General features: G+C 42.9%; 1 protein-coding gene across 5 annotated transcripts in view; it reads left to right on the top strand.

The window, feature by feature from the left end:
* Positions 1-8,704: 8,704 nt before the first annotated feature.
* TMEM229B (transmembrane protein 229B) overlaps positions 8,705-24,412 on the top strand; it is a 33,625-nt gene continuing 17,917 nt past the window's right edge. The window contains exons 1-2 of one of the 5 annotated variants that reach the window (XM_040068444.2): positions 8,705-8,840; positions 19,229-19,398. The gene's annotated coding sequence lies outside the window, so the exon portion shown is untranslated. Of the gene's footprint in view, positions 8,841-11,659; positions 11,679-16,468; positions 16,600-19,228; positions 19,399-21,474; positions 21,583-24,412 lie in introns of those variants that run through there. The other 4 variants (XM_040068446.2, XM_040068448.2, XM_040068445.2 and 1 more) reach the window with 4 other exon arrangements.

The raw sequence follows: 24,412 nt of genomic DNA, 5'->3' as shown, positions 1-24,412 counted from the left end.
TCACTGAATCAGACTAGAGAATAGGACAAAACACATTAAAGCTGATGAAGAGAAACTCAGACAGAAATATATGGCAGATAACTGAAAGCCGTGTAAGAGTCACTGGCTTTTAAAAAAAGTCCCCATTTTGTAAGCATAATAGAGAACAATATTGTTTGAAATGCCATCCTGGATCAATGTATGAAGTGAAGGCATAGTTAGAAAATAAAAAGCATACAAAGCAAATAGATAAAATGGGAAGAATTTAGCAACCAATATAAATTGGAAGTTACATAATATAAAAATAGACAGAATAAAAAAAACAACAGACAAAAATCATTGGCTGGCAGGCTTTAAGACAATAAAATTAGTCAAGATTATATTAAGAATAACAGAAGTCTTAACAAGGGTACATGCTGCTGCTTGATGCAGATGAGGAAATTATAAAGTTGCAGAGAAAGCAAATTTTCCAGACATATTTCTGTTCTGTATTTGAAAAGAAGAAAGATGATGCACTTGTATCACATGGGCTGATGAAAAATTTTCCACTCTGTTAGTGACCAAGAGGAATGTAAAGTATGTACTGGAGGTAAATATTTTAAAATCAGCAGGTCTGGATGGCTTACATGGGCATACTAATACAGCTTATTTAGCTGATCTCTACCCTGCTGATACTAACATTTCATAAATCCTCTAACAGCAAGGAAGTAGCAGAATACTACAGGAGCGTCTGTTCTATGGCAATTTAAAAAAAAAAAAAAAAAAAAGGCAAAGTCAATAATCACAGAGATGTGCCCTAGCAAGGCTAGCAGCAGTTTGTGGGAAAAATATTAACTGATAGAGAATCCTTTGACAAAGAAAATCAAGAGATGTATTTTCCAGAATCAAAATAATCTTGATTGAAAAGTAAATTAAAAAAAAAAGGGGGGGGGAAGAACATTTTAAGCACCCCTGCCATGAGCAAGAAGATGACTAGAGATGCTCCCAATGTTCTTTCTAGCCCTATCTCCTGAAGTTCTATGAAGACATAACATAGTAACCAACAGAAATTCCTGACTGGACAAGAGTGAATACATGTACAGGTTGTGAATCCTGCTTGATTCTATTTCTTATATTGTTTTGTCACTGAATCAGGATCAGGAGCAACACAGGATGACTCATTGTCTGAGAAATACACAGGATGCAGGATGGTTGAAGCACAAGAAAAACAGTCTGGCCAGGTTTGTCTGCTGGACGTAGTTAAAAAAAAAGCAGTCATGTCACCTGTGCTTTGCAAAAGCCATGGAAGCATTAGGATGAATTTTAAATTCAGTGCCATTCAGTGTTTCCATCGTTGCCCTAGAAGTAAATAGAAACTCACTGATGATAAAATATGCAGGTATTGGGAAGCCTGGTGGAATGGCAATGATTAGGGAAAAGCATTTATATAGGGCAGGAAGGATCACCTTCATGCTCAAGCAAAAAGCCTTTTACTACAGCCAAATGCAAAATTATGCATGTGGGAACCAGATAGGAGGTTAGGAGAGGTGTAATCAGAAACTCTGCCCTGGAAAAAACAGCACTCTGAAAAGGATCAGGATCATCAGAGTATGGAGCCATTTCACTCCAGTGAGATACTGTGGCAAAAAGTGTGAAACCAATCCTTGAATGCATAAACATGGGAATAGTGAGTACCAGAACGAGGTTGCTGTTCTGCCCTTTGTGGCACTCATTAAACTAATCATATGCAGGATATTTATTTTCAAAGGTTGCTGAAAAGCTGGGGAAGGTGCAAGGGGAGCTTAGTAATCATTCAGGATTTAAGGAAAATGCCTTATTGTAGAAACCTTTCAGTGCTCAGCCTGTCTGACTTACTGTAAAGGAGATGACTTGATTTATGTCTTGATTAATGAATTGGTACTGTTGGAGGCATAAAATACTAGCAGGAAAGGGCTCTGAGCAGACTAAGTTGTACTGAGGACTGAGTGGAGGAACTATTAAGCCAGACAAATTCAAGTGAAGAATGAGACGCAGAAAATGATTAACCACTAGAACAAGCTAATGTGGTGAATTCTTCATCTCCTTATGTCTTCATCAAAATTAGACTTTTTTTATTGGTCTACAGCCAGCTGCAAATTGTCAAGAATGAGTTGTAGCTTTTAATACTGGAATATATCCATGAAAATTAATGGTCTATGATAGCTAAGAGGTCATTCTAGGTGATAGTAATCCCTGAAATCCATTCCATTGCAGAAGAGCTATATATTTATTTATTATTATGGTTATGTCAACAAGCAGTAGATAAACATGCAATTTTCTCTCTGCTTGGACCTTTAAGTGCTACAATTTAATGATAACAAGATGAATTTACGTTGCCAAGATAACTGATGATGGAAACTAGAGAATTGTAAAATTACTGATTTACTCTCTTAGATATTCCAGTATATGGTTCTTTTTCAGGTGAATTAGCATAATACAAAGGAAATACAATTGGCTGGGTGACTTCTTTTCTCCTTTTTTTGTTCCTCTGTCTAGAAATGTCCTTGGCTGTGACATGCACTATGTAACCTGGCCTCATCTCAGAAGTTTTTGTTATTCAAAAAGCTCCTGTCCTGTGGACTGTTCTTGGGCAGCTCATTGTGGATATCTGAAACACAAAAGTAGAGAGCCAAACCATGATTTTTATCTCTGAATTGTTTTATGTATTCCTTTGACAGATCCACTCTCCACATCGTTTCAAATCTCAGAGGAACATTTTTTCAGTTTAATTCCTAATATGTAATTTCTCCCAACATCTTCATTTATCTTTGTTTTTATAATGTAACCTTTGTTTTTTCCATCACTTCCCCTTATCCATTCCCCTCTTATCTCTGTTTTGTTATCACTACTTGACTGATGTTTGAGAAATGTATTGTAAGTGACTTGGAGCAGACACTTGTCATTTTACTGTTGATCAGAGCACTTTGCACATGTCGCATCGTATAAATAAGAACTACTGCTCCAAAAATATTTAGTGTTTCAGTTATATTTTGCAGTATAATATGTAACAGAGACACTTCATGAAAAATAATTATTTATTATAATTATCCCATCTCTGTCACTGACATTCAAGAGCATTTTAGGTAAATGATGTGTGATCTCTCTTCTCTGTCTCAGTTGCTTAGCTAGTTCAGAGTTACAAGATGTGTCAGTGAAATGCTAGCATCAAGTTGTTTGCCATTCTAGAAACTCTTGAAATGTAACACCTCTTCACTTATCCTGTTTTCCATTGGCTTGTCTCAAAGCCTTCTAGCAAAGGAAATGTGTTCCCTTTTACAGCTGGGGAAAGAGAAAAGCGGAGAGGTGAATTTGAGGGCACTGGGAAGGCCTGAAGCAGTCTGTGAGTACAACCCAAGCCTCCAAGCTTCCAGTCTCCTGCCATTTTTAATGGGAAACACATCCCCCAAAACAGATCAGTGGATCAAGTTGGACTGGACATGTGCAGGTTTTTAAAGTGGCTTGCCTCTCCCCAAAACTAGGTTTGCATTCTGCTGAACCTGGCAAAATAAGAGAAAATAGGGTTGCCGCCAAATCCTTTAGGTTCTGTAATTTCCATGTATATATTTACTTCTGTCCTCGAATCTAGACTAGAAACCATTCTTCTAGAATCTAGAAGGATTCTTTTTACTTATTTTCATTAAAAATTAAAGCAAATAAAGTCTAACTAAGTCGGACATCAGTCACACCTCAGGTAAATCTTGCCTGCTGCTCGTTTTAGAAACCTCAGGCTGCTCTGTTCCAAAGAACCCGTCTGGCATCTAATGCACATGAAGGCAAAGGTGGCAGAAAGTAGTGGAGGACACTAGATCTCTGCTGAGGTATTTTTCTGTGAGTCCAAAGAGGTGATCCCTGAACATCCCAGAGGAAACTCACAAGCTTTAACACTATGAAATAATGTCTTACTAGCATCTTTTCCCATGGATACCTTGAATAGGAACAGCCATGGAGAGAGCTTTCCTAAACAGGGAAATGCTTTGCTGCATGGTGCTTTGGTCATATCTTTTAGGAGTAAATATTTCCTATTTGCAGTGTTTAGTTTCAGAGCCAAGCTCTTACTAAGCCAAAAGGCATGGCAGGTATCTATTACAGAAAAATGCTTTGAAGGAAAGAAAAGCTAAATACTAATGTAAGCTTTACTATTATGATCTATATCTAAAGAAAAGAAAATGTTCTGAGTAAGGAAATTATTTCAGCAGTCCCAGAGAGAAAGACTAGAGTTTTCAAAAACAGCTCTAGCTTCCGTGGAGATTGCTGTCTAGCCTTCAACATTTTGAAGCTGATCCCAAGGACAGCACCTTACTACAGAGACTGGCACAGCCACCATTAGAAGAATAAATGTTTAAGTGGCTTCAATTTTGTGCAGAGATAAGTTAAGAACTGTTGTGGACTCAACCTCTGCCTCTATCCCTTTGTGAATTGAGTACTTTCTCAGGAGTGATGAATATGAGGCCAGGGTCTGAGCCACAGAAAAAAACCAAGACTGTGACACAAGCAAAAGAAAGAGAGGAGTCATCACTCCAGGGAGTCTCCTCCAGCTTGGAGGAACCATGTTTGAAAATTTCCTTCATGTTTTCTTCCAAAAAACTCCCCAAATCCATAGCTTATATTTTTCCTACCTGCACCATAAGGAAAAAGAGACAAAGAAAGCAATTTCCGTAGTATTGCATGAAGACCTATATAAGCTGATTTGAAACAGTACATGACTTGTGCTATTATTCAAAATCCATTTCCTACCTCAGGTATTTGAATAACATTTGTCACCACAGTGGCTGGGGCCCCTTTGGGGAAAAAAAAAAAAAAATAGTTCTTTCTTTAATTTCCTCTCAAGCCTAAATATTCCTCTCTGTTCCTCAGTTTCCTGTCAGAGAGGCCCATGTTTTGGATGTGCATCCATTGGGGGGGGGGTGGGTGGGGGAGGGGTGTTATTAAATAAAAACATTGCATCTACTCTTTATTCTATACACAAAGGGAGATGAAATTCCCAATTTCCAATTGTGGGACCTCCTCAGAAAAACAGGACAGAAAAAGACAAACTTCCCTAGGGAAGGGAAAACCCTGACTCCATCGTGACAGGTTTTAAACAATTGTGATGAAGTTTTTCATGATAGGTGTTTCCTTTGAAGCACTGGCTGGGCTGTGTAGAGAATGGGGAGTGTTGTAAGGTGAGATTCTCATTTCATTTGCTGCAGAACCCATTAGCATGTAGAAAGTGAATCAAGAAATAAGGTTAAGGGTGACTTAATAAGCCCAGTTTTTATACCCTGCTCTGGAAATAGGGACCCCATTCCTCATTAGTTCCTAAGCAATGTCAGACAACCCACTTGGACTAAACAGGTAAGACTAATTTTCAGGTGCTTCTTTTTCAAGACCAGGACTGGATTTACAGAAGGGATGAGCATCTACGGGGTTAAACTGAAATTTAAATATAAGGAGCCATATAAAACTAAATTCTCTAGGGAAAGAGAGATGCTATGAATCTCAGATTTAGGATTCTTTTTAACTGAAATGTGTCTGAACTTCAAAGCCCAATCTGTAGAACAAGATCTTACCTCACTGGGAATGACTACAGTGGCAGTGATATTTGTGATGTACACAGATACCAGTGTAATGACCACATTAAGGTGCTCCTGAAGATAGAAGTAATTTTTTTTTTTTCCCAATGTAACAACATGCAATAAATAAAACACAAATTACAGTGAGGGATTAAGCTCTGCCTGTCACAGAATGGATGAGTGAGGAAATCAGCTTGGATATTGCTGCACTGCACTCCTTACCATGTTCAGATACAGGAGTACAGCAGCAAACAAATATGATTATGCCACTTTCCAAGATGTTTTCATGCAGTCAGGTGTTACGGTGGACCCAAATGAAGAAACCCTTCCAGAACCAGACAGGCTTGTACAGAAACATCTGAAATGGTTTTGGGCACGCATATAGGAACTCGATCGGGTATTATATATGACCTATGCTATTTCAGAAAAAGGCAACACACACATGAAGGGATTATGAGACCATTAATAAGATCAGCTGCATTCCCTGTGCCTGTTTACAAGTGGCTACAGAGAGACTAGGGAACCCTTATGTCAGCACAAACTCTTTTCATCTCAAACCCAGCTTCCTGCGCACAAGCCTGGATGCTCTGCAGAGAATGGTGCTCACTCCCAGCACCAGGCCTTGGAGAGCTTAAGCTTCCTGACAAAAGGGCAGTTCTAGAAATTGACTTGCCTTTGTCCCCAGTCTTCACCCTACTCCCACTTTCACTTTATTATAATCTCAACTTTTTTTTTTTTTTTTTTTTTTTTTTCCTCTTCCTTTACTAGCTCAGGCTGAAAGAAAAAAGGCTGAACAGAATTAAAACAGCTCTTCTGGACCAGGTAATGCAGCTAGGGAGAGCTGAACAAGCTCTCAGGTGTACAGCACCACCATCAGGTGCTCGCTCTGACATTTCTCCCTCCCGCCTGTCCCCTCAACACAGTACAGTGTCTTCATTCCCCTCACCCCGCTTCACTGCCTCCTCCTTCCTTTCTTCTCAATCTGGGAGCCCTCTCCTTTATCCTTACCTCCTCCTTTCTCCCTCTGCATGATGTGACTAGACAGGAGAATACAGATTTATGTATTTCCTACACATGCTTCTCATTTTTTTCTGATCCATCTTTGGCTGTTGATTTCTCCTTCTCGTAGGTGAGTATCTTTCAGCTCTCTTCTTCCTTTCTCTTTGACCTTTCCTCTGCTCCCTGTAAGGCATTCTCTCTTCTCATGCTGTGAAACATTCATGCTGTCTCATACTGTGAAATGATCTCTCTCATGCTCTCTTGACTATATCTCTAGCATGGTCCTCAGTGCTTTCTAAAGGATGCTATTTCACAATAAATGCATAAGCACTGCTTCAAGCTGCTGTCTTCTCCAACTGCCTAATTGGATATGGTATTTTAAAGGCGCTTCTAAGAACATCAAAGATGCCTTAGCTATTTTACCATTTTCCTTCTCAGCTCTGTGGAAATTTATACAAAACAGTTGTTGGTTTTTTTTCATCCAGCTTGAGGTCACCAGCACACGCAGCGCTGCCCTGGCTTGCACAGCTCGCTTTATAAGGTAGGGCTAGCTGTGCATTATTCTCCATTTCCCCTTTAAAACGCTCCATCTTTCTGCATCTCCAGCTCTCACAGTGAGATTGTGCAATCAGGTGACTCGGTGACAGGCTGGTTTGCTGCATTGTGGCATCCTCGAGCAGCTACAGAGGTTTGTACACAGAGCTCCCCGGGCGAGCGCCGAGGGAACGCCAGGCAGCAGCGCGGGCACTCCCGGGCTGGGCAGAGCTATCTAAGCACGGCTTCGGCGTGTGCTGGCCCTGCAGCGCTGGGGCTGAAGGAGCAGCCTCTCCAGAGAACACCTGCCTTTAACAGAGTCACTGCCGCCAGACATCTTGAGAATCCTTCATTGTAATCGCTTCGGGGCCTGCACAGATCCGATGTTGCCTCATTACTGGGACTATTTATTATTGAAATCAGAAATGCTGAGTCATTAAAGAAAGGTCATAAAAACATCCTTATTCTGCTAAAAGCATTAGCTCATCATTTCTGGTACTATAGAAGGTAGGAGAGACCAACAATCCTTGTGCCTGTGAGAAAGAAAATGTGGACTGCATCAGAGGCCTGGGAAGATCAGACAAGAGCCCGAAGTCAGTAACCCATTAGGAAAAGCGGGGTGCTGGTTAAAGACAGGTCTCTGGGCTCAAGTTCAATTGCCATTTCTGCGTTTGTGTCACTTCAGGTTACCATTTTATCCCAGAATATGCTAATGTCTCTCTCCGGAAACGGGCAGAACTAAAAACCTCGCTCACTTTTGTCTGAAGACTATAAGGCACTGATCAGTTACACTTAACTGCAGTGAGCTGCTGTCACCTCCATTTTTTTAGAGGGAAGCCAGAGGTATATGGAGGGGGAATTTGTTTCCTCGCAAGCCCTGGTTCAGGACTGCACTCTCCTGATTCCTCAGGCTAAAGAAAAGCATTTTTTTTCCTGTGTTCTTGTGCTGCCGAAGAGTTAATGCAGCCAGAGAAAGGATTTCGATTTATTTTTACTACCTATGCTTCAAATTTGTTTTCTTACTACTCTTCCTCGGGCAGTTTTCTGAATCTGGAGAGGTCCTTCTGGGTGGAAAACCACATTTTTTCAGAGATTATGTTTTAATACTGAAGCTGCAGACAAATACTTCCTTTGATAGCTGCGTTTGATTTCCTGCACTGCAGGGATGTCCTGTCGGCGTCCAGATCCAACGACAGGCATATGGGGGTTACATCCCTCAGCTGATGGGGTGTGTGTGTTTATTTGTTTTCGTTACGGGTTTCTTTGGATGAGTAAACATGAAGAACTGGTACTACAGGCTCACCAGCCTAGGCGCACTGTGTCACATCGTGCTCCCGGCCGGAGCCAACACTCCAGGCGTTTTGGGGACCTTTTAGGGCAGGGTGTTCCCGACGCTCACCTGAGCGCACACCGGCCCGCACCGGCAGGGTGCTGTTCTCCGGGGGAAGCAGGTCCCTCCCCGGGGGCTCCCCCGCCGCCTTCAGGCTCGGTGCCCCGCGATGGCCCGGGGAGGGCTCGCCGGGCCGGCCCCCCGACCGCGGGCCGAGGGAAGCGGCTGCAGGCCGGCGGGAGGACGCGGGGCCGGCGCCGCGGGCGGGGGAGGCAGTGCGAGGCAGTGCGGAAAGAGTTAAGGGAAGGTGGCGGGGCAGGCTGGCTGTCGGGAGCGAGCATGTGCAGATTGAAACCGCATCCATACTACGGGCGAGTGTCAGTGGCACACTTCACCTCCCGCCGGCCGCGGGGCACCCATGGACACCGGTGAGGACGCGAGCCGCGGCCGGGCGGGGGGGGCCGAGCGGCGGCACCGGGAGCTGCCCGCGGCCGCTGCCCTCACGGCCGCCCCGCCGGGGGTGCGCGCGGCCCGCGGCGGCCTCCCCGCAGCCGAGCGGCGCGGGGGATGCGCTGCCCGGGGCGGAGGGCGGGGATGGCGCCCGGCGCCGTTGGTTTCGCTTTCTGGCGGCGCCGGGGCCGTGCCGCCCCGGGCGGGTGCCGGACGGAACGAGACAAAGGCGGGCGGCGGAGCGGCGGCTTCCCCGCCAGCGACGGGCCCCGCGGGGCCGCCGGACACCGGTGTGTCGCCCTCTCCTGGGGAGCGGCGCAGCCCCCGCAGGCCGGGCCCCGCCGTCCCCCGCCGCTCCTCGGGGCCGCAGCGCGGTGGGTGTCGAGGGGGCTTTGCTCGGGAACTCCCGACCCCGGCTGCGAAGTTTTCGGGGCTCTGAGAAAGCATGGTGGAAAGGTTGTTGAGATCGGAGGTACTTTTCACTGGACAGCGTCCTTTTTTTTTTTTTTTTTTTTTTTTTTTTTTTTTTTTCTTCTTCACAAAAAGAGAGAAATGTCTCGAAACATGTTATTGTATTGATTTCTCTAAAACTTTATTCCAAGGCAAGGGGAAATAGCTCTGAATGAGCACAGCGTTTGCAGAGCACAACTAGGAGGTGGGGGCTAGCTCTGGTCAGTTCAGTGACTTTTCTGCAACCTTGTGAATTCTGTGTGTAAAGCCAGATGTCAGGGATACAGATACTATAGTCAGTTGAAAATGGGAACTTTTTCTTTTCTATTTTTTTTTTTTTTTTAATTTTAATTAGTCTCAAGATGTTTGTTCTTGTTCCATTTTTGGTATGGAAAAATATTCAGAATAGCTGAATTTTTACAAATGGAAAATCTGATTCCTTCTGTCCTCCATTCACTCATTTACTCTAAGGTTTTGCAAATTGTTTCTGGGATGCTTAGGAGCAGTGATGCCAGGGAGGCTGCCCTGTCCTGTTCATCTTAAGCTAGGCTGTTACTGGGACTTCCTAGACAGCATTTCACATTGCTGATCCAAAACTGCTGGGGATGTACAAACTTCTTAAGCCTCATAATTATACAACAGATGCAGTAAAACTCCATTACATGAAATACTTTGTATTGTTCTCTGGCATTGTTTATTTGACAGGTTTTTCCTGTTTTCTCTTATTTCTGAGGAAAAAAGCAGTCCCTGCAGGATCTGATTTTTTTCACAGGCAAGGCGGTAACATCTCCAAGAGCTGTGTGCATTGGGGATTTGCAGGAAGAACATATTGCCCAGAGAGCTCCGTTCTGTGGTTTTCAGGAGCACAAATGCATTAATATATGTACTACATCTGTTAGAAATGGGGCTAGCTACTGTTTGGTGGTAAATAGGAAGTAATGAAAACAAAAATTACCATAAGTTGTTAGGAAACAGAGAAGAAAGACTTATTGACATGGGGTCCATAATGCCTGTAGGCTCTTTCAGCCAGTACTGAGGAAAACTGTAGGAAATCCTTAAGATACTCTTGTGTTCATGAGAAATCCTGAAGGTCCTTCTTGAATCCCAGCACCTTGTCTCAGTGAGAAGGTATGACTTCTTCCAAGGAGAAATGTCAGTTTTCCTATGCTAGATGACAGCAGCTTGCTACTGTGGATAAATTAAGGTTTTTCAGTAAATTTTAAAGTAGGTATTTTCTCCCTGAGGCATATATGCTCTTGGTGTGTATATCTGAGAATTTCATACTTCTCTGTTGAGGCTGCTGCTGAAGAACATGAGTGTCTCCCTGTTTGTAGAAGAGGTACGAGAAAATGGCATTTCACAGGTCATTGTCAAATTGAATCACAAGGCTTGAAATTGTTTGGTTTAACGAGTAGCTCTAGGACCTTCCTAGACAAAGCTCAGCAAAAGTGCTAGAAGCAGCTGATTCAATGTGAAACATCCTGAGATCCTCTGATCACAGGAATATTGAAAGAGTATGTAGTGTAGTCTGGTGGAAAGGAAAAGGAGGGACAAGCAGAAGTTGAGGTAATACTGCTTGTTGCTGCATAACTTCTTGCTGAGGCTCTGGCAGCATGTCCGTAGCCTTGGTCAGTATTGCTGTTCCCACTCTACTGGAGGCTGATGGTGGAGGCAGAAAAGAAGCTGCTTCCTTGGAGAGGTCAAACCTTGGAATTCTTATGGCAGGACCCCGTGGCAGTTTACAGAAATGGTAAAAGGGGTCTAAAACAAGAGGTACGGATAACACAGATGTGTGGGTTGAGGGTAACTTAGATCTCTGCATTCATGTGGAAATGGTACCTGGTAGTGGGGACTCGGCAGTTTTGCTGACAGTGTCATAATGTTATGTGGTGCCAAACAGTGCAAGGCAAATTTAACCTTGAAGGGAGATGCAGATTTCTGGCTCAGAGTGTAAGGCAGGAAGAGGTTTTTGGATAAGGTGATGAACTCGACAGCATGTGGAGTCTTTTAAGATACCTTTTTGCAATCTTTACTTTATTCAGCATCTTGGAGATGTTCTAGGGAGTGAAGATGTAGGGATCCCTTTGCTCTTGTAATTTGTGGATCTACTTATTGCCACACATCAAGCAAGGGGGAGAGGAGTTGTTTTCCAGCATTGTAAATGTACTTTTAATACCTGTCGGCTTGGTTAAGACAGTATCTGTCCTTGGATCAGGTGTTTCAGGGCTGCTGGCAGGCACTGCATTGTGTCCAGGAGGGGTGGTTCTTCTCAGGGCGTCGTTAGTCAGGTGAATTTAATTTTTGCCTCCCTCCAAAGTGTTAGAAATGAACTGCAATTGGGGAATGAGCATGCCAGGAAGAAGAAGGTATGGAGGGGGGAATAAGGGGGAAGAGAGGAGACGGCACTCTTCCTCTTGCGGGGGGCGGGGGGAGGAACCCCCAACTTTTTGCTATCATCACATGCTTTGATAGCAAGTCTTGTTTGTATCCTCAGAATCATACTTAAAGCAGAGTCTGGGACCAGGCTTTGTAGGTTTCTCTTTTTTCCACAGCATGGGATCGGTCACTAAGTGTCATCTCTGTGAGACTTGTTTGAAGAGTCCTTTGCGAGTTTTGGAGTTGCCTCACTGGTTGTTGTGTGCTTTCTTGTGCTCCTTGTTCGTGGCATGCACATCTACTCTCCTTAGACTAAAGAACTTCTGTCCTTATCCAAGTTGTTGAGCTGTGTTGCAAGAAACTGCATGACATTTTAATAAAATGATCTGCAGGAGATTTGACTAGGTTTTAGGCAAAAGAGTCCTCTCTGTTAAGCTGTCTGACAACAGAAAGTTTTTTCTTGTGGAAGATGATTGGAAAGCATCCTGAAAAAGCTTTTAAAGAGGAGAAAATACATTGATGAGTCTTAAAGAGTGGTGGTGTGGAGGAGACCTTGTTCTGATGGTGAAATTATAGATGTAATGGAAAATTTTATTGTTGCAAATTGTACCTTAGGATTCTTTGTTTCTGGATTGCCTTCAACAAATGCCATGTTTAAGAAAATAAAATTAAGTTGTTGTGTTGTTTTGTTTCTTTTTTTCAGTCTCAGACAGCCGGCTATTACATGGTAAGAGGAGAACTAACAACAATGCTAATTAAAGGGCAGCAGTGCTTCATTCCTTAGGGCTAATTATTCTCTAGAAAATGGGTCAATTACTTAAAGAAATTGTTTGCCAGCAGGAGGTAGGAAAAGCCTTTATTCCCACTCCTCACCATCCTTTTGCAGGAAGCACTTCCTACTTCCATAGCAGTTGCAGTACCCTGTTAAGCTTTCAGATGCCAGTGACATGTCCTGCAGGTGGGGAAATGGCACTCCAGCAAACTTGTATGTGGTCACTTCTGTCCTGCGTGTTCCTGTATAGCTGCAGATGAGGCAGTGTCCAGTGGTGTTCTGGGTTATTTCTGGAGTGAAAGAAATTAAATTGAACAATACAAGTGGGAGTTGTGTTTCAAAGCAAAATTTGCTTGATGTGAAAGATGAAGAAGTATGGTATATACCCTTGCTTCTTTTGAAAGAAGTTTCATCATCCAGTTAGCTAATGTTTTCCAACATAAAAGGTATTACTGGCTTGTGGCTTGCTTGGTACAGGTTTGTAAAGGATCCCTTCTCAGATCTACTTCCTGTATGTGTTTTAATATTCTCTGGTGGCTTTATCACCTGACCAGACTGCTTGCTTTAGCTCTGCAGGCTCAGTACAGACTGGGTGAGGGAGCAGAGGGCTGGTTAGCCGCTTACGTCAGAAACAAACTGGTCTGCTTTTCACATTTCTGTTATGATATGTGAGGCAGGAGTATTCAGATGGTTCCTGAGTTCCTAGGTAAGGTGGCTGTGAAGGCGACTACAAAAAGCCTTGAAAGCAAGCCAGACTGGGCAAAGGCTTTGGCTCTGCAGGAGCAGATTACCAACATCTGTGCCAATTCAGAACAAGGCTTTCTTTCTGGTTAGTCAGAGCACTACATTCCTGGTTGTAAATGATACACCCAATAATGTCTACTGTGAGCCAGAGCTCATGCACCTTGCAGTCCAGCTGAAATGAGTGTAAAGGGCTTTGCAGGTGCATGCTGCTCGGTAACGTGCCCTCAGAGGTGAAATGAAAGCTAGGCTTCTTCAGAGATCTGTTCGTAGGCATATCTGAATGAGCATACCTATCAGTTACTAGATCAGAGGTGTCTAATCACTGCATAAAAGAGGAAAATGTTTTATGTTACCCTTTCTTTTGTTCTGGATTTTTATTGGTGTCAGTGCACAAGAGTCCACAACCTTATTTCAAAACTCCCCCGCCCTCACATGCTTCTGTCAAAGCTGGATTAAATGACGGGGGGAATCTTCCCTACCACAAATGCTGTCTTGCTTTCATTGCATAAGATCCAAGCATTAGTAGTCACTAGGTGAGTGTTGATAGCATAGCGTGACAAAGCTGCTGTTTCACTTCTTCCTTGCTGGATCTTTGCTCTTAGGTGTGCCGTTTATTGGAGGTAGCCTGTATGAAGAACTCCTGTGGAGCACTTCTCTGTCCTGTTTTCATGATGCTGCTGGGAGCATGATGAAGTACTTCTGAAGGGGAGGAGCTCTCTCTTTAGTATGGGTAGCTCTGGCACAGTGCTGTGTGTACTGCTAAGTACCTTCTGGGGTTGGGGAGTCTGTTTTGTATTTATCTCTTTCATCCAGAATACATGCACGGATGATGATCTAACTCATTTGGCTCCACCAGGCTACTCTGGATTGAGAAATCTTGGCTGGGGCTGTGTCTATGCAGAGCTCTAGGTAGTCATTCCTCTCTGCTTGCAGCAGTGTTCCTGATGATAGTGGTATACTTGTGTGTTTCCTCTCCCACTAAATGACCTAGCAAAGCTGGACTGGCTTAACCCATGAGACGCTTTGAGCCACGTATTTTCTTTGTGTTTTGTGTCAGCAGAGGCTTATGGTAAGGATGCTTCCAGTAAGTTGTAGAAGAAGAGTTACCTATTTTTGTAATTTCTGGCATTTTTAAGATGTGTATAGTTTCCCCTAGTGGTATGGTAGGTACCATGTGATTTGGTTTATTTTGATCCAGCAGTTCTTTCCAAGGCATGCCTCACAATTAAGCTTTTAATTGGTAGTGGACTTGTACTGGAGCTTCACGATGTAGGGCACAGTTTATAAAAATGCTTGAATGTCTTACTAGGGACAGAAGAGCTGCTGTGAGGGTAATGTAATGATTCCTTAGCAATACTCAGCTTGGTTTTCCTTTGCTGCTTAATACTTTACCGTGGAGATACTTTCCAAACGATCAGCCTCGGCACTTGAGCTGACAGAGGTTAGCATGGTATTAGGACTGCCCTGGGCAGCTAAGCCATTTCCTGAGCTAAGGTGCATATAGAAAGAAAGTAATTCATTATGTTATATTATGTTGTCTTATTAAATTGTGGATGTACGAAAGGTCAACTTCTAGAATCCAGGTCCTTCTCTTAGACAGTTGCTCCAAGTTGGGGTATGCTGCCTCTTGTGTGGGGCAGTGGGAGCAGGTTTTTTGTTTCATTTTTTCTTTCCCCAGCTACATATCAGACATAGAAAGTGGGAAAGTGTCCCATTCTGATGCCAGAAATGTAGTTTCCTTGGTTTGAGAAACAAGGACTGGACAATGTCATGACAATGATGAACATTTGCTACGCTAACGTTTGGAGTACTAAAAAGCTGTAAGTGCTAACACCAGCACTTCCACTGCGTCTTTCATTTGAGAATCTCTCTGTTCTTAATGAATTTTCAGAGTGTCTCTGTGAGGTTGGTATTATTAGTGTCATTTTGCAGACAAGTAGATAAAGTAAAATGCTTGTATAAGCACATTCAGCAAGCCAGGAAAGGCAGGAATGAAATTCAGGAATACTAATGTTTCAACCTGGTTTTGAGCTGCTATCTTGTACTTTTTTTTTTTCTCCAAAAGAAAGACATGAGTTTTGGTCGCTTTCTTGCCTCCATCCCCCTCTTTTTTTTCCCCATTGGGTTAGGCTGCATAAAAGCAAGACATTATTATGCAATATATCTAAGTGTGCATGTGATACGTGAAAAAATGGTAATCAGATAAGTTGCCAGGCAACAGTACCCTGCCTTCAATTACCAAAAAGCCAGTGAGTATGCTTTCATGATATAACATGGGTTCTGTACTGCTTCATAAAGAAAGTGTAGGTGGAGTTTTGTAAGACTTGCTCCTTTTTAAGTCATCTTCTGCTTAATCTGCCATATTGTGGGGTCAGATTTGACTCCAGTTTTAGAGAAGAGTATTCAACAAACCTGAAATCAACAACAACAAAGTTAGATGAGCTCTTACAGATAATGAGTGGTATGTGAGCATGTATGAGTAAAAAACCATTCCCTGCAATGAGTCTGTGAGTTTTTGGTGGTTCAACAGCTTATAACAAGTAGGTCAGAGCTCATCATTGGGACCATGAAAATTAAGAAAATGGGTGAGAGATTTTTGTTGAAAGGTAGATGACAAGAATGCATAGCAGGCTGTGAGAAGTATTAAAACACTCACAGTGGCCCCTTGGCCCAAAAATATTGAGAGCCATGGTTGTTCATGAAAATATGAATGTAAATCCAGCTGGTTCATTTTAATTGCCTTTGTAGAAGCAGAATGGAAGGAACATAAGCAGGGATGAGTGTACACAGAGGAAAAAGTCATAATCTAATAATGGAAGACAGATGAAGGAATTCAGTTTTGTGTTTGTTTGAAACCTGAGTTTAATTTCTTTTTCAAAGATACTGCAAGATAACAACAGCAGAAAATAAAGGCTCTTCGAAGTTGTTTAAATGCCTTTTTGGTTTTGGCAATAAATAGCTGCAAAAGCATTTGCAAAGACTGTAGTTGTGTGGGGATGCAGGCATCTGCCCAAGTCTCTTCAGCTGTTGGGTGGTGGCATGGTTTTTAGAAGAAATTTGAAACTCCAGAGGTCTAATGTGCTTCACAGGGCTTTCGCAGAAGTTTTCAGTAGTGATAGGGACCCTACCTAGATATATCTAGGAAAGGATGCACATAACCTTAAAATAACTTGTTTTCCTTGGGTAACTGCAATTTGATGTTTTACAGAATTGGTTTTCCAATTGTTTTTTGTTGTTCCAGAAGGAGCAAAAGGCATTTGCATTTCAGGACATGAGGGACTGTCCTACGTGTCTCTCTGCAGTATTTCAGACCAGTGTAGGAACAGGTTCAGAAGTCCTCATCAAGAGACATGGTGGGACTTCAGTTAAAAGGGAAATCTGCATCATCCTCTGTGGTAAGTCCTGCCAAAACAGGGCAAGTTTCTGAGAAGACACATACTTTCTGTTTCCAAATTTAGCTCTTGCTTCCCAGGAGAATCTCAGATAAGTCATGGAGCAATGTTGATTTTTCTGTTGCACAGCTAACAACGGTTAGTTGCATGGACCTGAGCTTTCTTTGTAGAGAACTGTAGAAATGATGAAGGGATGTAAATGCTAAAATAGCCAGTTGAAGAAGTGCACAACTAACCACTTTCCAGTTAGGAATTTGCTTTCCTTTTAGTTTGCTTTTGTTTGTGTTCTCATTTTATGAGCAGTACTGCTAGATTATGCTCATGTGCAGTCCCCAACCTGCTGACACCAGGAATATTGGTGTCTGTGTCAGAGGAACAGTCAGAGCAGGAAGTGCTCTGGGAAGTTTGAGATTTTAGTTTTTAACTATTTTTGTGTATGCAAGTGGATGTTCACACTACTAGTACTAACTTTTTTTTTGTTTGATTTTTCCCTTCTTAAAATCATTACACATTTTTAATCATTAGTATTTTGACACAGAAAGTCAATTTATACACAAAACAAAAACCAAATCCCATTTTCTAAACAGCTTAAGCTTTGTATTAATCATGTGAGCCTTAAGGTCAAATCTTTCTCTTCAGCTCTACTGCTCTGCTCACGTGTATTAGGACATAGTCTTTACTAATGAAGATTTTCTTCAATGGGTGTTTTCTTTCAAGTGTAGATACATTTGTATCCAAAGGTATGGTTTCTCCGGCACTTTGAGTTCAAAGTAATGAAGCGTTTTGTGAAAAGGGAATTTCTTCCTGCTGAGCTGTGTGCTGTGAGCCAAATGTGAGAGATGATGATACATCTGAAAACTAGCAGGCTTTAGGGTAGCATGGCTAGCTAGCTAGCATTCAGAGGGCTGGTTATTTCCTTCGTGTGGCTCCAGGTGAAGCCCCATGGGTGGCCTGACCTCTGGTGCCAGGGAAAAGGAGGACTGTGTTGTTCTAAAGTTAGGCTGGCTTAAAGCTTTTTGTAATGTTCGTGTTTCTGCATTAAGGAGTTGAGAGTGTGTTGCAGTTGCTTATTTTGTATGATTTTGTTCCTCAGTCTTTTACGTATCAACTTACAGACAGGTACATCTATGTAAAAAAACATTCTCAGTGCTCTTGTGATTCTAGGGAAATGCCTTTTGAAATTTTGTTTGCATATGTCTGATAAATAGTTCAGTAGAAATCTGTGGCAAATATCCAACTGTGGCAAAATGAGTATATGGAAAATGGATTACATGCAAATAATTTTTAGAAACATTGATGTGACAACAATTTATACCAAAGCTAGACAACAAACAATTTCTTTCCCAGTCTGATATAGAAATATGTAGCTAGTAAAATAGCAACTGTTTCTCATGATAAGAAAGACTCCAAAGTAGACACAAGCTTCAGTGCATAGGTAGAAGATGCTAGATGTCTCTCAATAATACCCATATTACATTGATTTAATTAGTGGGTTTATGCTATTCATTGCTATATTAATTGCATTGGGAAGATTTTTTTGGGGGAGGTTTAGTTATTTAATTTTTAATTGAAGTGGTTTTGTGGTTCAGTGTTATTCAAATAAAAACAGTGTAAGTTTGTTTTGTTTATTAGGGAAAATGTCTCTTGAATTCCTCTTGCATTTTGGTGCTCAAAAATGCTGAGATTCATTAGGATAATGTGAAGAACTCATTTGTTACACAGTCTGACACATAAATATCCTTGCTTTAACTTCTTCATATGCAATTAATCCAGGAAAATGCTATATACAGTCAAGCCCTTGGGTTGTAAGGTTGTGAGGCTGATGTAAATAAGATGTTAGATACTTGCATGTTGAAGCTGTCACCTCGAGGCATGACTTCTGTGAAAATCAGGAATGTGACATCCTGAATGTCAGCATTTGAAGAGAAGGAGAGCCCCAGCTCGTGGGTTCCACTTGCTCGTATCATGCAGCTGTGCTGCCTGAGCCCAGCATGGAGGTGAAAGGCAGTCAGATACTGGAGCAGGGACATGAGTGCCAGTGCCCCCAGAAACAGGCTGGGGCGCTGGGTGGGTGGCAGTGGCAAGGGCCTGCTTACATGAAGTCCACACTTGGTCCTGGAATGGGGAAGAGAGAAGAAAAGTGTATTGATTGGAGAAGTGAGGACGAGAATAGATTGGGGAAGCAGGCAATGTTAGGAGGGATAGGGTAGGGGTGGAAATGTGTCAGCAGTGAAGCTTACTTAAAAAATTGAGACATTGACGGGGAAAACAGAGGTAATGCAATCTCTGGCAGACCCTCCAAGGGTTAATTGAGACCATGGTTGAGATGGTAGCAGTGAACCTTTGGTCACTGACTCCAGTGAAGTTGCCCCGTGTATTTGTTGTGGCTGAGATCCAGAAGGACAGTGGAGAGCAGAAGGGCGGAGCCTCACCCGAGGAGAGGCAGCTGTCAGGGTGCCGCCCTGGGCAAGGGGCAGCTATAGGTGCTGTGTGGGGGCTTGGAAGAAGTCAGGTCTTCCAGGACCTAATGTACTGAAGCTAAGCTATCCATACACATAGCTTGTTCAAAGACTGTTTAAAACCTCCATTGCATTGTGCTGTATTGAGATTAAAATGTACTTTTTTGGTTTAGGAAGGCTGTCTCGTTGCCGTATTTGCTGTTGGTCACACGCACTTGGGCTGAAAACGACTGGCATCTGAAACTCCCTGGACTTGCTGGAGACAGTCTGGTCTACCTGCGGATGTTGTGAATTAGGAGCTGGCCAAAGAGTGGGAGAGTTCCAGGACCCCTCCACGGAAAAGGTAACATCTGGAGGCTAAGACTGGTGGGACTGCACTTGTAGACCAGAAAAACAGAGCAGTTGTCTAAGTACAGAGCTGATTCCATTGTAGATGAGACCTTTGAAATTTAAGTATGTAGAATGCAAAGTTATTTCCATCGGTTTAAAGCTGAAGTTCTTTTCTGGAGGTGTAAGATTGCCACTTCCACACATCACCCTTGATTTCTGTCTGCTGTGCGTCATGTCATTCTGATTGCTTGTAATTTATTCAGCCAAACTTTCCAGTGTTATTATCTCTTTAAAACCTCAAACTCTGTTAGCCTTAGGCAGTTAAAACAGTCAGGACACTGGAGCAGTATCTCTGAGCTAAACCAGAGCAGTAGGTAAAGAGCAGGGGGTTGCTCGCTCCTGTGAAAGCACAGGTGTGAGTCAGATGATGAGGAATCTATTCCTGGTCCTGACAAGCAGTGCCGTCTCTGCACCTGATTCACCAGTGTGTTACTCTACTAATCTTCTTAGCTTTATCTTGCCACTCTCCTGTATGCTGTGGCAAGCAGCTACACTTCCACAGAGTGCATGTAAAATGCTGTCAATTTGGCTGGGTGATTATATCCCAGAGCAAAAGTTTATATTGATTCTGATTAGTGGGGTGGACATTGTGGAACCAGAACAATTTCAGAACCTTGCAGCATTTTTGACATGCTCTTTGTGTCTGCAATATGTGGTGTGGTTCAGGCAGTTCAGACAATGTTCAAAACAATATTGTTTTCCATATTGTGGATCAGCTTTCCTGGGTAGGTTGTGCATGGTACTTTATTTCTAGCTGGGAATCACTTTGAATATGTAGATGCTACATGTATAGACTTCAGATACATATAGCACTGTCATTCCTCCCTCTGTCCTGTCTCAGGTGTCTCATTACCCTCTCCTAGTTGTGCCCAGGACATCCTGTGTTGGGCTATTCTCCTGTCCCACTCCTCTGGGTATTCTTGCTGATAGACCCCTGATCCCCTCTGAGACTGGGGAACAGTCACATGCTGAAGGAAAGCAGTAGACTTAATTGTGGCAGTGCGAAGCAGGGTCAGCTCCTGCCTAGAGCTCCAGCTGTGATTTTGCTGCCCATTGTGTAGCTGATTATAGGGCTTCAGTTGGTCACCAAGTGTAATCTATTGAGTGGCAGAGTCCAGACTAGTACTGCAATGTTGTAACGAAGCAAGTGTCAGTGGCTTCCTGAGAATGCAGCTGGTGATGGACTGAGCTTTGGATGAGTCCAGCTGTTATGTCAGCGATGCAGTCATGAGTATTTCTGAAGAAAGCTGTGTATTGCAAGTGCTCTGGTGTGTGGTACTATTGCTGTGAGGAGAGCAAATTCTGCTCCTTGCCTGTCCTCAAGAACCATTGAATGTAGCGCAGAAGTCTCCTGTTACTGTAAAAACAAAAACTGAGTGCTGTATGGGCACAAGAAAACACAGATCCATTGGCAGCAGAGCAAGACTATGAATTATTCTTTCCTCCAATGCCTCCTGTAGGTTCCATCCATTCAGGCTGTTCAGGATGCTGTCTGTTGGAGATGCAGACAGATCTGCTTTCAAAACCATGGGGGCAAGCCTGTGCAGACTTTGATCACCACTCTTGAGCTTGTCCTTCATTAAACTGGCTTGGGCATTGTTGTGACATCCTTGAGGATGCAGAAGAAACCTCTTATCATCCCGTGGGATGTTGGTAGGAATACTTGTAACACCGATGAACGTGGGATGCATCTGGTAATGCCAGCCTGGAATTGTCTGTGAGGTGAGGGCATGAATTTGGAGCAAGATGGAAGCCCTGGCTGCTCTGGCCCATTTTGAAAAAGGGAGGTGGGAGAGCTGCATCTTTTGTGTAGCATTGCTTTGGTTTTTGTAAGAGAACTTAGACTATGTCAGTTTGTTCCTAGCTCCCTCCTGCTGAGAAGCCAAAGTATCCTCTGTTAAAAGTTCCTTGAGCACAGGCAGGATTTTTCTGTCCATGCAGAGTGCTCTAGTGGAGATGAGTGTATTTAAATGGCTGACTGGGAGCATCTTAACACATGGGTTTTCTCAACTCATTTACTAGTAGGCATTTGTCAATGTAATACAGCTGGCAGTTGAATTCGAGAGGCATTGAAGATTTACAGAGCTGCAGAGGCTCAATTCTCCTCCAACTCTTCCATGAGCTGCTCTGGGCTCAGGTAAGAGGTGTCCACTGTGAGAGAAGGTGTTGCTGAAGCTGTTGTTCAGAAGCTGTTCTTCAGCATCAAATGCACATATTTAGGTGCAGAGGGGTTTTAACTATTTTTTTGCTTTTTTTCTTCCCACTGGTTGGTATGAAGGTTCCTTCTGCCATTTCGCATACCCAGGCTGCACTGTCCATGCCATATTGCAGATTTTTGAGTATTTCCCCCCATTTTCCTTCTGCATCTCTCAGAGCTGCTCTTGGCTACTAGGCTTTTGCTGATTTTTAGTGTGGAAAAAGCTACCTGTAACTAGCAACAGCTGTAGAAATTATGCTCTTCTTAAAGCAGAAGTTCAACCTTTGTATTTACAGCTGTCTTGTAGTGTGCCCTACTGCATTTTGAGAGCATTTCAAATGTTCTTAAAGAGCTTCTTGGAAAGGAAGGGAATGTTCCTTCTGTCAAAGGGACACCATAGCTTGTGTGCAGAACAATTTTCAGCTTCTCATTATGTCAGCGAGCTGGATATGCCCTAGAGTGAGTCAGCTTTGGAGTTGTCCTAGTCCAGATGCTGAGGGAAACTGTGGAGGCTAAGATAAAATCCCGGACTGCGTTTGAAGAGTCCTCACCAAAAAAAAGCCGTGGAAGCATGCTGAGGGGAATGACTGCCCTGCTGGGTTGAGAGCTCTCACAAAGAGAGCTGTCAAGGAAGAGAGGGTTGTTTCTGAAGAAGGTAAAATGTGTTTGTCATCCTATGGTCTTGACCAAAGTGAAAAGGTGATAAACTGGAAGCATACCTTTTCTTTGTTTTCCATTCAGTGAAAGAAGGAGACAAACAGAGCATGCAATGGATCTGTGGTTTCCATAGTGATGTAGCTATAGAAGCTTTTGTGCAGCTGAGCTTTGCCCTCACTGCAATCACACTTGAAGGCTATGAGCGCTCAGCTTTCCTGCCAGGGAAATGTAAGTACGTATCAAACATAGAAATGGCTGAAAATGCAGCTGCATTTTCATGAATTGCTATGTTACCTGAATATGTGGATGGTTAGAAGCTCAGTTCATTTCTCCTTTATCTGTTGTTCTGCATCGGAACAGTGCACCCAGCTATACTGATACCACAGTTCTTGCTGCAGCAGGCAGTGATATATTGACCTCTGTCCTTTGCTTTCTGTCATCTGCATATACACACACATCCCACAACAACGGTGCCTGTGACTCTGCAGCCACACAGATTTCAAACATGCACTGGTCAGGAAACGTATGTTTGACCAGTTAGTGTAACTCTTTTGCTAACTGGTCAAACACCACCCTGTGAAACGTGACAGGTGAACTTCATGCTGTTCATAGACATCAACTCACTTGTCCCTGTATCTGACATTAAATCATGCTTTATTTTAACAGCCATTTTGAGAGTGTTTTAATAGTCAAAATACATGACCCTTGGGGAATTTTTTGCATGGGGAGAGAGCTGTTTCTGACTGTGAATGGTTGATTGATTCTGGCTTTCAAAACAAGTTAGGAGGGGAATTTTTCAGCATCTTAGCGATGAGATTACCAGTGAGTCCTCAAGGCAAGGGAAGGAAAATGCTCCTGAAGCGAATGTTGCATGCACACATCAGGCAGTTATGCACATACTAGTCCTGCACACACACTTGCATTGTCCAGTCTTCATGGTTCAAAGGCATTTGTGCCTCCTCTTCTTCTTTTTTGCTTGTACTGCTGCTGGATGTTTTCCTGCTGTCTCCCTGAACAAATCTTCCTTACCTTCAGCATTTGTTTTGCTTGTCTAATGGATGTAATGGGTCATCTGTTCCCCTTATAGAAAGGAATGTTAATTATTTTCAGAAGGCTAATTAGGTTGCTAATGAGAAACTCTACTGCAGAAATATTTCCTTTAATTACTCACTCTTAAGTGCTATACAGAGAGGCTTATTAAATATGCTGTTAAATACAAATGCTTGTATCTGGCTTAAAGATGCACCTTCAGGCTCCCAGAAAGAACTGTTGGTAAACTTGGGAATCCATGTGATACAGATGACTGAGCAAATGAGACTGGTGCTGAGAGCTGCCTAGTTGTGCAGCCTTTTTGGCTGCACCTCAATTTGGCACTTCTGCTAGTGGCTGGACGTAGTTGCTCTTTGTATTTGAGTTTTCCTGATGACTTTTGTCAGTATAGGTAACTATTTTTGCTACCTGCTGGTCCAATCTATAATTAGATGCAGCCCTCACACCAAATAGTTTAGCCTAATCAGCCAGATGGCAGTCAGAGGCACAGAGAGGTGGAGTGACATGTCACTTTGCAGATCATGGCAAACCTAGTAGTAGAGCAGAGGTTTCATCAGTCCTATGTTAGTTCAATGCACTGTTTGCCCCTTGTGCCTCTCTTAGGGCCAGCATAGCTCTTTACAAGACTTTCATCAGTGTGCATGTTGCTTCACGAGGCAGCAGAGCTGCTCAACAATCCCATTTATGCAGCTGCCTTGGCACTGACTTAGGAAGGTCCTTTCACTTCTCCATCAGAGTTCTGTCTTCTACTTACTTCACTTCCTTGTTGTAGTGATACCAAAATCGGACAGAAAAGAAACTTTCTAACACAATTTGAAATATTAAAGAGCAGGCATTCTTTATTACAATGCTGGACACTTTCAGAGGATATCTCCTCTAATCAAATGTGTACTGTGAAACTTCACCGCAGGGTATTTATTCCATCCTCATTTTACACATTCATTACAAGGTACTTCCTAACTAATACATAAACATCACTTTCCCCAGAACTAATTTGCATTCATCTGCCTCCTACTGGAAGACCTTTTATGGTCCTGGAAGGTCATCTAAATGGGTCTCTGGT

Source organism: Hirundo rustica, chromosome 6 (genome assembly GCF_015227805.2).
Source record: "Hirundo rustica isolate bHirRus1 chromosome 6, bHirRus1.pri.v3, whole genome shotgun sequence".
NCBI classification, from domain to species: Eukaryota; Metazoa; Chordata; class Aves; order Passeriformes; family Hirundinidae; genus Hirundo; species Hirundo rustica.
The sequence above is the reverse complement of the archived record's forward strand: the minus strand, read 5'-3'. Positions and strand labels throughout refer to the sequence as shown.